Consider the following 12182-nt stretch of genomic DNA (forward strand, 5'->3'; position numbering starts at 1 on the left):
AGAGAAAGACTGATCTTTTCTTTTCCTTCTTAAAAGATAAAGTTCCTATTATAGACTCATAAGCTTATAGAAATATGATGGAAGCTGACATTGAGATTTCAGAATTAGGCATTGCTATAAAACAAATGTCTAATGGAAAGTCTCCAGGTATTGATGGCATCACAGTAGAACTATATTTAAAAATAAATAAATAAAAAAAATTTTTAATTGAAAATAGTATGAACAAATGCATACACACATATTATAATCATATACCCACAGCATATGCACACATAAACCTGTTCAAAAGAAGAAGAAGGAAAAAAAAAAGCATGCTTGCACACCCATGATATATATATATAATTAGTCAGAATCTATAGAGGATACAGAGTCGTAATTTAAAATAGGATTCCAGGTTTTATAAAATGTATCAGTACCGAGTAGAGTATTACAATTTTTCAGGTGAAAGGAATGACATCAGAACCTTTAACCAAGAGGTAGTTGGAGGGGGGGTTAGGCACTTCCAATGCAACAAGCTGCACCTTCTAGCAATAAGAGAAGCGAAGGCGATAGCCTCTGCTTTCTGTCTCGTGATAGATGACGAGTGAGACACACCAAAGATGGCAACTAGAGGACATGGAGATAAAGAAACGTGCAGAGCCCTAGACATGAAGTCAAAAAAAGAAGCCCAATATGAGGCCAGTTTTGGGCAGCTAAAGAATGTATGGGTGTGATCAGCGGGAGAGAAGGAGCATCTGGTACAGAAGTCCTCTGTTTCTGGGAACAATTTAGGAAGTCTAGCTTTGGTCAGATGAATTCGATGAAAGACTTTTAGCTGAATGAGACTTAGCCGAGCACATACAGACGTAGAATGGACAGCCTTGTCTTATCCCACGGCCCATATCAAATCTCTGACAGGTACCGCGAGATAATTGGACTGGAATTGGAATTGGAATATATTTATATTTTAAGCGAAATATATACCTATGACAGCAAAAACCTACGGATATAAACTTTAGAAACACTGCAATAAGACGCCATTCTTTACAGACGGAGTCTATACTCGTGTAGCGTGTTGCCTACATACTCACAGTTCATACTCAAACTGTACAGAGTCACGCACAGTGTGTATCACATATAGTTTGACAACTGTACATCTTTGATTTGACAGCATTAGACACAAAACTCGTTATTATTATTTTTTTAACTTAATTTAACAATTTGAAACAGCAAATATTGTTCAGTCAAATCAAAATGAGCAAGTTCAGCACTAGTCAAGATTTAAAATAGTGAGTTGAAATGCCTTTTAAGTTGCTTTAACTTGGAAATTTAACTCGGCAACTGAACTTAAGTTGAAATAGGTTGAAGTTCTATCTATCTATCTATCTATCTATCTATCTATCTATCTATCTATCTATCTATCATCTTACTTGTATTTCCGTTAACCAGCATCAGAGAACACATGCGATTGTGTTGTTGAATTATTGAAATATTAACTTAAAGCGCAAGTGTTAGGCTTACTTCGTGTAAATCATTTATGTGTAAAGGGTTCGGCTGACAAAAAAGCAGTGGTGTAGTCTACGTGATACGCAGGTATACGCCGTATACCCACTAGAAAAGGCCAAGGATTTGCGTATACCCACTTAAAAAAAGCGTGAGGATACGTATCAACTTCGTTTTGTGTCAGAACTTTCACACTTTCATTCATAAATTCATCCCGTCTGTGTTTGCGAAGCGACGGATCGAATCGAGGAATCCAGTCACAAATGGAACGTGCTATATAAAGCAGAACGTCACGGAATTTGGCTATTTTTGAATGAATAAATCAAAAGTAGCTGCTGTACAATGAATAAAATCTCGATTTGGACTAGTGTCTATGAATATTAAAGCTAAAAGAGACTGCAGTTGTTCTACGCGTCTCTGGGAATGAGCGCTCAGTGTGTGCTCCACTACACACACACACACACACACACACACACAGAGAAGCACGCGTGACTCACGCTCGTGGTGTTTTCAGCGTTTCACTGTATTGAAACATGATGTAAGCTACACATGTGCATTTCATCGCAGAGCTGCTATGAGAGTCACTTGATGAGAATTTCACCATTTCATTTGATAAAACTATCGTCATTCATTCGTTTCATATACACATAGAAACTGAAATGTCTTTACGACAACCTGTCAAAATAAAAGTTCTGTATAACTTGAAGAAATTATAACAGAAATATATTACTATTGCACAGAGTATACAACAGGCCTAATAATAATAATAATAATAATAATAATAGTTTATTAAAACACACAGAAACTCAAATGTCTACAACCCACCAAAATAAAAGTTCGGTCTAACTCAAATTAATTAGAAAGAAATTGCACAGTAAAAGGTATTTTAAAATAAAAATTTTTTCAAAAACACCATTTCTAAAAGTAAATTTGTATTTGTGCCTATAATGTTTTTAAAAAAAAATTGTTGAAAATTGTCAACTGATAAAACCTGTGCTTCAGGGACCATATTCATATAACATCTAAGGCTAAAGGTAGCTCTTAACTGACTGAGTTAGATGGTGATTAACACTAAACAGTAGAAAATCAGTCCAGTCTCCCTAGCTGTAAATGTCATTGGCTGTTAAAGTCTTGTGTTGCTTATAATAAATTGACATGTTGATAACACTTAGTATTTCATAATGCTCTCAATTACATGTCGATGCATACTGTATGCATTAGTGAGTGTGGTGGTGCTTATGGGGTGATGCTCTGGGATGGGTGAGTATGCGGGGGGGTGTTATATTAGAGTATACTCACTACAAAAAACTAGACTACACCACTGCAAAAAAGAGTTTATGAAGCTCTGGTCTAGTTGAAGTTGAGGAGAGGAGCGGGTACAAAAGAAAGTGTAGCGCTTAGTGTTAGAAAGAAACAAACTCGATCGCCTCCTGGAGGAGAAAGGAAGAATGACGAGGCTGAGCTGTGCTTTTCCTTTGCCGCACTAATAGCAGACAAAAGCCAGAGAGAAAGCAAAATGTAAGAACATAAATCGAATTTGAAAGGATAAAGGAAAAAGCGTTGGTGAAGTGAATGATCTGAGCAGTGAAGATGAAGCAAAAGCTTACAGCACCTGGTATTCCCAGGCGGTCTCCCATCCAAGTACTAACCAGGCCCGACCCTGCTTAGCTTCCGAGATCGGACGAGATCGGGCGTGTTCAGGGTGGTATGGCCGTAAGCGAGAGTCTCAGCCGATAGAGAGATATTTAAAGAAGAACACCACCAGCAGCAGCACCTCTACACATGACGGACCATTTGACACGCTCCCGTTCATAACTTTTTTTTTTCTTTAAAATATGCTCGCTTAATGAAATTTGAACTCAGTTCACAGCATTTGTACCATAACGTTAATTTACGTCATTTGTTACATATATTAGTTGCCAGACATTACTGCATATAGGCGATTGCAGTCCAATTAAATACGAGTCAATATAATTTGTGTTTATTAAATTATTTTTTATTTATTTATTTATATGCACGCGTTTGATTTTGAAATCGTACTGCTATTAAGAGTAGGCTATTACTGTAAAAAAAAAAAAAAAAAAAAAATCAAACAACTTGACTTTTTGGACTTTTTTGTTTCTTCCATTTTTTCAACAATGAGCGCTAAGTGATGCTATTCTGCCCTCTTGCGTTTGGATTCAACCTTTTATAAAGAAAATAACTAAAGTGAAAACTGACAGAAAACCTTCAATGCTGTTTTAAAAATAAGTAAGAAAACCTTCGTTTTTCTGTTAAAGTGATGAGATGACACGTGCTTTATACTATATTAGAGTTTTTTTTTGTTTTGTTTTTACAACAGTAGACACTAAATGAATGTTAATTGATTTTTTAAATTATTATAATGAATGCTTGAACAACAATTACAAAACAAAACTGCCAAGGGTGTACAAATAAAAATATAAAATATAAATATGCCTATGTATATAGAACTACCAGCAACAAAAAAAAAAAAAAAAAAAAAAAAAAAATGTATATAATAAAATATATAAAAAACACATAAATAAAATAAAGTTTGTGCTCTCCATAATAGTAACTATACAATTTTCTAATTATTTCAGTACCACAGAAAAAAATAGGTTTATAAAGATTAATAATGTATGCCTCATTTCCAGACTTAATAATGACATCAGTCTGTTTTTCATTCAGTTTCAGTCAATTGGGAAACAGTGCATGTCCCTTTCCATTTTATAAAGCATATTGATAAGGTATTAATACATATGTACATGGTCACGGAATCTGACGGGTCAAATTCATCGACCTAGCCTTTTTTTGGGTGAATGTGGAGAAGGTCGAGGGTTGGTGACGTCATCGTCTTATAATTCAGTGTCTAATATTTTAAACAACGAAGCAGCACACGAAACTTTAACCGGCACAAACAAACGAGACTATTTTGGGTGAATGTGGAGCAGGTAGGGGGGCTGAGTGACCTCAGAATGACCAATAAATATTATTTTAATATTTAAGAAACCGAAGCAGCACAAAATAAACGTTTATCGCGCGCAAACAAACATATGAGTCTACTCTATTTTGGGTGAATGTGGCCTATTTTGCCGACGTTTTGCATTGGGTTGGGGGCGGGGCCAACTTCACGCAGTGATTGACAGGGCGGGACGTGCACGTTGATCGGCTCAGAATGCATTTTCAAATTGCACATTGAATTTTGCTACATTCACAACTGTGAGTGTAAATGCAATTAAGAAAAAATAACATTTAAATTACAATTTTGCCACAGTTTTTGCTTGAACATGTTAAACATATCTAATCATTTCTGTAATACATTTTAATTTTAATTATGCAACTTATAAAGCGTTAAATTATGTATTCAATGTACATATTAAAACTAGTGTACGAAATGGCAAATGTAAATTTTATAATTGAATTTTCATTTTCATTTTGCACCAAACGTTGCACAAATGTATGGGAAAATTAAAATTGAAATACAGAAATGCATTGCCATTTTACATATTGCATTGTCATTTTGCATATTACATTTCAAATTGAATATTGCTACCCATAAGCTTCCATAATCTTGGAGGTACCTTCTCTGCAAGAGTGCAGTCACTGAAGTTTAAATTTAGCTAAATGGACAAAGCCATTTTGCAAATGTCATGGCAACATTTGAGAGACATTCCTCCACTGGACACTGTTTATTTTATACTTTAATAGTTAATGACTAAAAAAACAAAACAATACTGCTCTGTCAATGTATTGATTAATGTTGTTAAGTATTAATTGGTTTAGAATAGTTAATCCAAAAATGAAAGTTCTGTCATCATTTACTCGTCCTCATGTTGTTCGAAACATGTACGAGTTTCTTTTTTCTGCTGAACACAAAAGATAATATTGTGCAGAATGTTACTATCAAACATTTGACAGTAGCCACTGACTGCTGCAGTATTTTAAGGCTACCGTCAACTGTTTAGTTACCAGCATTCTTCAGAATATCTTCTTTTTAATTTCAATTTCAATTTAAGGGTAAATCAATGATGACTGACTTTTCATTTTTGGGTGAACTAAACCTACAGGCTAATGTACTTTAACGTGCATTGGTAAGTACCATGCACTGAGTTAACAAATTAGGACTTGCTGCTATAATGTCATTGTTATGCATCGGACACAAACTGTCTAAATAAAAATAAAAAAGTAATCTGACTTGTGTTATGGTCTGTCTCTTATTTAATTAAACTATTTAAATAATATAGAATAAATCAATATAGGCCTACAGTATAGATAATAGGCCCATTTGTGTTCAGCCAACTGAACCAGTTCTGTTATTCATTAGCTAAACATGACTATTTATGTTGTGGCAACTTATGATTTTAACGTAATCATTTTGAGTTGCATGGACTTCAGTCCCTGTTCGTGGAGTTTACTCAAAAAATGTTGTGTGTCAAGTTCAAGTGTTACTCTTTTGGGTAAGTCGTGTTCAGAGACATACCTAAAAACACTGGTTTTCTCAAGTGAACTTTTTAGCAGCCACTTCCTGCGAAGATTTGCTGAGGATAACTTCCCAATAAGGATTTTGATGGTGAAGAGAACGAGAATGAAGTGGGGACGCTTACAGCGATATTTATGAGGGAGGCAGGACTCCCGCATCACTGTCGTGATTGGTTTTGTGCTTCCAAGATCAGTCACGCCCGAGGCGCTCCAAGGCCTCTTAGATAGAAAGCACTCGTGCCTGCAATGCTGGCACTTCCAAGTTATAAAATCTTACAAATGTGGACGGCGAAGACCAGCCGGCCGCCGCACAAATGTCTTCAATTGGTACAAGCCCATGAAGAGGCCATGCCCCTTGTGGAATGAGCCCTGAAGCCTATGGGACATTGCAGGCCCATTGAGGCATGGGCTAAAGGGATAGCGTCCACTATCCATCTCTACGATCCATCTCCAACTCACGATAATCTCTGTTTCATGACCGGAAGCCCTTTGGTCCGGCCGCCGAAGCATACAAAGAGCTGTTCTGGCTGTCTAAATGAGGCAGAATGCTCCAGATAAAATCTGACAGCCCTAACAGGGCAGAGTAGACTCAATTCTATATCGTATGACCTGGGCTCTGAACGTTGAGAGCACCTTAGGTACATAACCATGTCTTGGCTTGAAGACGACCTTGGAGTCATTAGGCCCAAATTCGAGACAGGAAGCGCTCATTGAGAGCGCTTGCAAGTCGCCCACTCACTTGACCGAAGCTAGTGCTAGCAGGAGTGCGGTCTTAAAGTGAGAGAGGCTTTAAGTCAGCCGACTGAAGCGGCTCGAAAGGGGGTCCCTCAAGGGCCCTGAGGCCCTGAGTTAAGCCTCCTGGTCCCTTTAAGGAAGCGCACAACCAGGTCGTTCCTTCCCAAGTACTGGCCGGCCACATGAGCATGGAAGGGTGCTATGGCCACCACGTATACTTTGAGTGTGGAGGGGGTCCGGCCCGTCTCCATCAGCTCTTGCAGAAAGGAAAGTACTGATGGTACATCACATGAATAAGGGTCAAGGTCCCGAGCTGCACACCAGCCGGTGAACGCTGACCATTTAAGAGCGTAGAGGCGTCTGGTTGATGGCGCTCTAGCCTCAGTGATAGTGTTTAGGGCCTTTTCCCGGGAGGTTCCCGGATACCCGTTGAGGGGCCATACATGAAGGGCCCACAAGCCGGGACGAGGGTGCACAAATTGTTCTGTTGACCTGCGTGAGGAGATGCTCCCTACAGGCCATGGAGCTGTCTCTATCAGCTGCGCCAACTCGGGAAACCATGTCTGGGTTTTCACTGATGCAGCCAAGGATAAGCTGTCTTCGTGCTCCTCCTCTGATCCCCCGAACGAGACGAGGCCGGCCGCTTTGAGGGAGGGGCGCTGGTCCATCTTCGTGAACAGGACAGGTGGGGAATCTCTCTCTGGAGACAGCGAGGCACGCGGGGACTGGGCCGGCTCCTCTTCAAGGAGAGTCAGCGAAGACGTGTCGATCGCTGAAGGAGATTAAATCTGATTTCTATGGCGAAATGGCCAGAATATAGTCAGCAGCCACGCCCATTGTGGCGCGCTTCAGCACGCAGGAATCGTCTTGATAGGATCGCGCTTTCTCACCGCTTCGCCATAGTTTTGTTTTGCTTCATTGACAGCACTGGGTTAGTGCCAGTGTAATGCATATTGGTCAAAAAAAGTCAGCATTAGTTTTTTTTCTCACAGACCGGTCCATGAAACGAGTAGATCAGCGGCCCATTGGTTCTTTTCTTGATTGACACTGGACTGGCCCAATCACATCTTTAATCACCTCCCCCTTTGGGCTCTGACCCAAGCTTGCAGTGTGTATCTGTCAGAATAGTCTGAGAGATGGAGAAGAAACGCAAGGAATACAGGCCCTTCAAGCAGACGCTGTAAATGTGTCAAAATAACAGATATGTTTTCAGCAGCAGCAGGACCTTCACCAGCTTCAGTGGCTGATGAGGATAGTGAGGAGGATCAGTAGAGAGATGAGAAAGTGTAGAGCCTGCAGTAAGCAGAACTACTTTCAAAACACTTAGGCTATGTCACGAGTCTAGGAATCCATTACCCATTATGCCCTCGAACCCCCCTAGAAGGCCCAAGGTCCACACACCACAGATTTACCAAAAATCCATGTGAGAAACACTGGTATTGCTATGCCAATGCAGCTTATAGCTTGTTTTAGGATTCATCACTGTGGAGTCTAATTGTATTAAAGCTGCTGTCGGCAACCCTGGAAGATTGAGTGGACTTAGACAAAATTTTGAATGTTTACAACTCTCATGCCCCTCCCCCACTATCAACTAATACCCTCCCATCGAGTTTGTGAGGGTCAGTGCGTGTGCACCAGATTTTCTGTGAACGCGCCTGTCTCATCAGCATCGATCAACACCATGGAGTACTCATAAAGTAAATGGTTGATAAAGCACAATTACCTGTCGAGAAGAAATGTTGCAAGCTCTGACCTCCTAGCTCTTGAGGTTAACCGAGGAATTGGAATCTTTTCCGCCATCACTCTTCGTTACTGCGCGAACTTCAGGCGTGTGCATGTGAATGTAACGTGCGCGAGGGGGGAGTGGGATCTGTGGCGTGTGCACTATGGGGTGAGATTTCGGTCAGAATTCTGCGCGCACAAGATCACATTTTGAGCGTGCAAAAGGGCATTTCGCACGCGCGTGAAATGAGTTTTGCGGAGAAATGTTCGTCTCGCAGATAAGAAAATATTGCGAGCGAACGAAAATCAATTTTGCATTTAAAATAAGTATTTGGATGTGAGCGGACGTTCTCTTTCGCGTGTGCAAAGTTTCACTTTCTTGCTCCTTTCATACCAGCCGTGAGCGCTCTCTAAGCCCAGACGGCTTGCTTGCTCAACACAACCCAGCGTTACAATATGCCATAATTCCAGCCAATCAGAGATGAGACTGCTAAATTCTGATTGGCTGGCTTGAAAACCAATCACAAGACTCCCTGCATCACCGACTGTGGAAGAGAACTAGTGTAGTTGAGTAAAGTTGGCAGTAAATTCACAGATTCGAACTTCCCGGGTCAATAACTCGTGAGCTAAACGTTGTTACTGCACAAATAACACCTCTTTTTAATCGTAGTAATGTAGACAAGCAGCTACAACCTAATTTTCCTCCAAACGAGCTTTCCCTCGCAGTGGACAAAATACATTGATCTCTATGCGCAGGCGGGACCGTCTGAAAAGTGCAAAACCCGAAAAGCGTTACTACGAAAACAGTCAATAACTTCACTGTCACACACTATAGTGTCATCAAATTCAGTTCACACATCACTGCTGTCCTGATGGTTATACTACAACACTTATTTTGTATAAATATCGTTTTGCATATTTTTTATGATTATTATTTATGAAAAATATTCAAAAACTTCACTGTAATTCACTGTATTGTTGGCAAATTCAGTTCACACATCACTGCTGTCCTGATGGTTATACTACAAGACTTATTTTGTATAAATATCGTTTTGCATATTTTTTATGATTATTATTTATGAAAAATATTCAAAAACTTCACTGTAATTCACTTTATTTTTGGCAAATTCAGTTCACACATCACTGCTGTCCTGATGGTTATACAACAACGCTTATTTTGGGAAAAATATAGATTTTAAATTGTATATACTATTGTAAATGTAGAAGTTTTATGATTTTTATGAAAAATATTCAATAACTTTACTGTAATTCACTCTATTGTTGCCAAATTCTGTTCACACATCACTGATGTCCTGATGGTTATACTACAACACTTATTTTGGAAAAAATGTTTTTTTTTTTAAGTTGTATATACAATTGTAAATTTATGATTTTTTAAAATGATTTTTATGAAAAAATTAAATAACTTCACTGTAATTCACTGTATTGTTGCCTAATTTAGTTCACACATCACTGCTGTCCTGAAGGTTATACTACAACACTTATTTTGGTTAAATATATATTTTAAATTGTATATACAATTGTAAATGTATAATTTTTATGATTTTTATGAAACATATTCAATAACTTTACTGTAATTCACTGTATTGTTGCTAAATTCAGTTCACACATCACTGATGTCCTGATGGTTATACTACAACACTTATTTTGGGGAAAATATATTTTAAGTTGTACAATTGTACATTTGTGATTTTTTTATGATTTTTATGAAAAATATTTAATAACTTCACTGTAATTCACTGTATTGTTGCCAAATTTAGTTCACCCATCACTGCTGTCCTGATGGTTATAAAACAATCGAATCTGTGAATTTACTGCCAACTTTACTCAACTGCACTAGTTCTCTTCCGCAGTCGGTGATGCAGGGAGTCTTGTGATTGGTTTTCAAGCCAGCCAATCAGAATTTAGCAGTCTCATCTCTGATTGGCTGGAATTATGGCATATTGTAACGCTGGGTTGTGTTGAGCAAGCGAGCCGTCTGCGCTTAGAGAGCGCTCACGGCTGGTATGAAAGGAGCAAGAAAGTGAAACTTTGCACACTCGAAAGAGAACGTCCGCGCACATTCAAATACTTATTTTAAATGCAAAATTGATTTTCGTTCGCTCGCAATATTTTCTTATCTGCGAGACGAACATTTCTCCGCAAAACTCAGTTCACGCGCGTGCGAAATGCTCTTTTGCACGCTCAAAATGTGATCTTGCGCGCGCAGAATTCTGACCGAAATCTCACCCCATAGTGCACGACCTGTGATTGACAGTCAGATCTCACACCCCCCTGCGCTGATTGGACCCGATGATCCGGGAGCGGTGGATTTTTGCAAAACAAATAACACGCTCCAGGTGGAGTTAGAAGCTCAGGTTTTTTTCTAAAACCACCTTATTTATGTTGTTCTGTCGGATTATAGTGTCGATTTCACTGAATATGATAAAAAAAATGTTGCCGACGGCAGCTTTAATAAATGACAATTCTGTACTTATTTCATCTGTTAACTCTCACTCGTTCCTACTCACTCACTACATGCCATTAGTGGTTTTAAGGAATAGGAGTTGGTATACATATTCAAGGACGTGCAAAGATGGGTGGTGTTTATGATCATATGTAGTGGGCCAGTCTGGGCCAAAATGTCAGGGCCGATTTTTTATCCCAGTCCAGCCATGGCTGTGCAGCTGCACTGCGTTTTAAATTAAAGGCTTCAATATTTTCGAGAAAAGGAGTTTTCCCACTGCGTATAGCTACGCAATACGAAGTGAACGTTCTCGAAAGGGAAACTGCAGTACATGCTTAGAATGAACAGCGTTATCGTTCATTGGGTTTGGATGCTAATATAGTCACCATTATAGTTATTGTTCTTGGTGTGAATGGGCTTTAAATAGGTTTCACTTTATTTTGATGGTCCCTTTAACACATTCAGTTGTCTATAAGTAACATTGCACCTACATGTCTACTAACACTCATTAGAGTATTAGTAGAGTATTAGTAGACTGGTAGGGTTAGGGTTAGAATAAGTTGACATGTAGTTGTAAAGTTACTTATAGTCAGTAGAGCTTCTGTTGGAGGAGCATCACAAAAAAGAGTGTGCAGATATTAAGCAGAGCGTCTACTAATGCTCTAATGAGAGTTAGTTGACATGTAGTTGCAAAGTTACTTATAGTCAACAGAATGTTCAAAAGGGACCATCAAAATAAAGTGTTTACATTACTTTAGTTGGTTCAACTTTCTATTTTCAATGACAAATCAGCCATTGAAAATAGAAATAGAAACTAAGCCATTACTTCTTTATTAAAAGCCTATTCTGACCTCTGCGAGAGTGTTCAGATGGAGTGGACGGACGTCCATCATCTGGGTTCTGCTTCGCCCTCGTCCAAAACTCCTGACCAGCCGTCTGAGAGAAAGCAGCTCTCCTCGATCTCGAGTGGTCTGAGGATGGAATATTTCACACATCACATAATTAGTAATCTTTTAATAATAATAATCAATAATAATCAATGTCTGTGGTCAATTACAAATTTTTACTTCAGTTACTCAAATTTAAAAGTTTATTTCACATGCAAGGAATCAAATAAATGTGATCAAATGGGTTCTTCACATTAATGTAGTCAGTCATTGTACAACATCATACCATAAACCATAAATGAAAAATTAATTAACACTCACCTCCTCTTTCACCCATCATGTGAGCCATCGACATCCTCCTGCAAACTGCAATAAAAACAATACAAAATACAACACAAAATACAATACAA

Source organism: Abramis brama (assembly GCF_963993115.1).
Source record: "Abramis brama genome assembly, chromosome: 21".
NCBI classification, from domain to species: Eukaryota; Metazoa; Chordata; class Actinopteri; order Cypriniformes; family Leuciscidae; genus Abramis; species Abramis brama.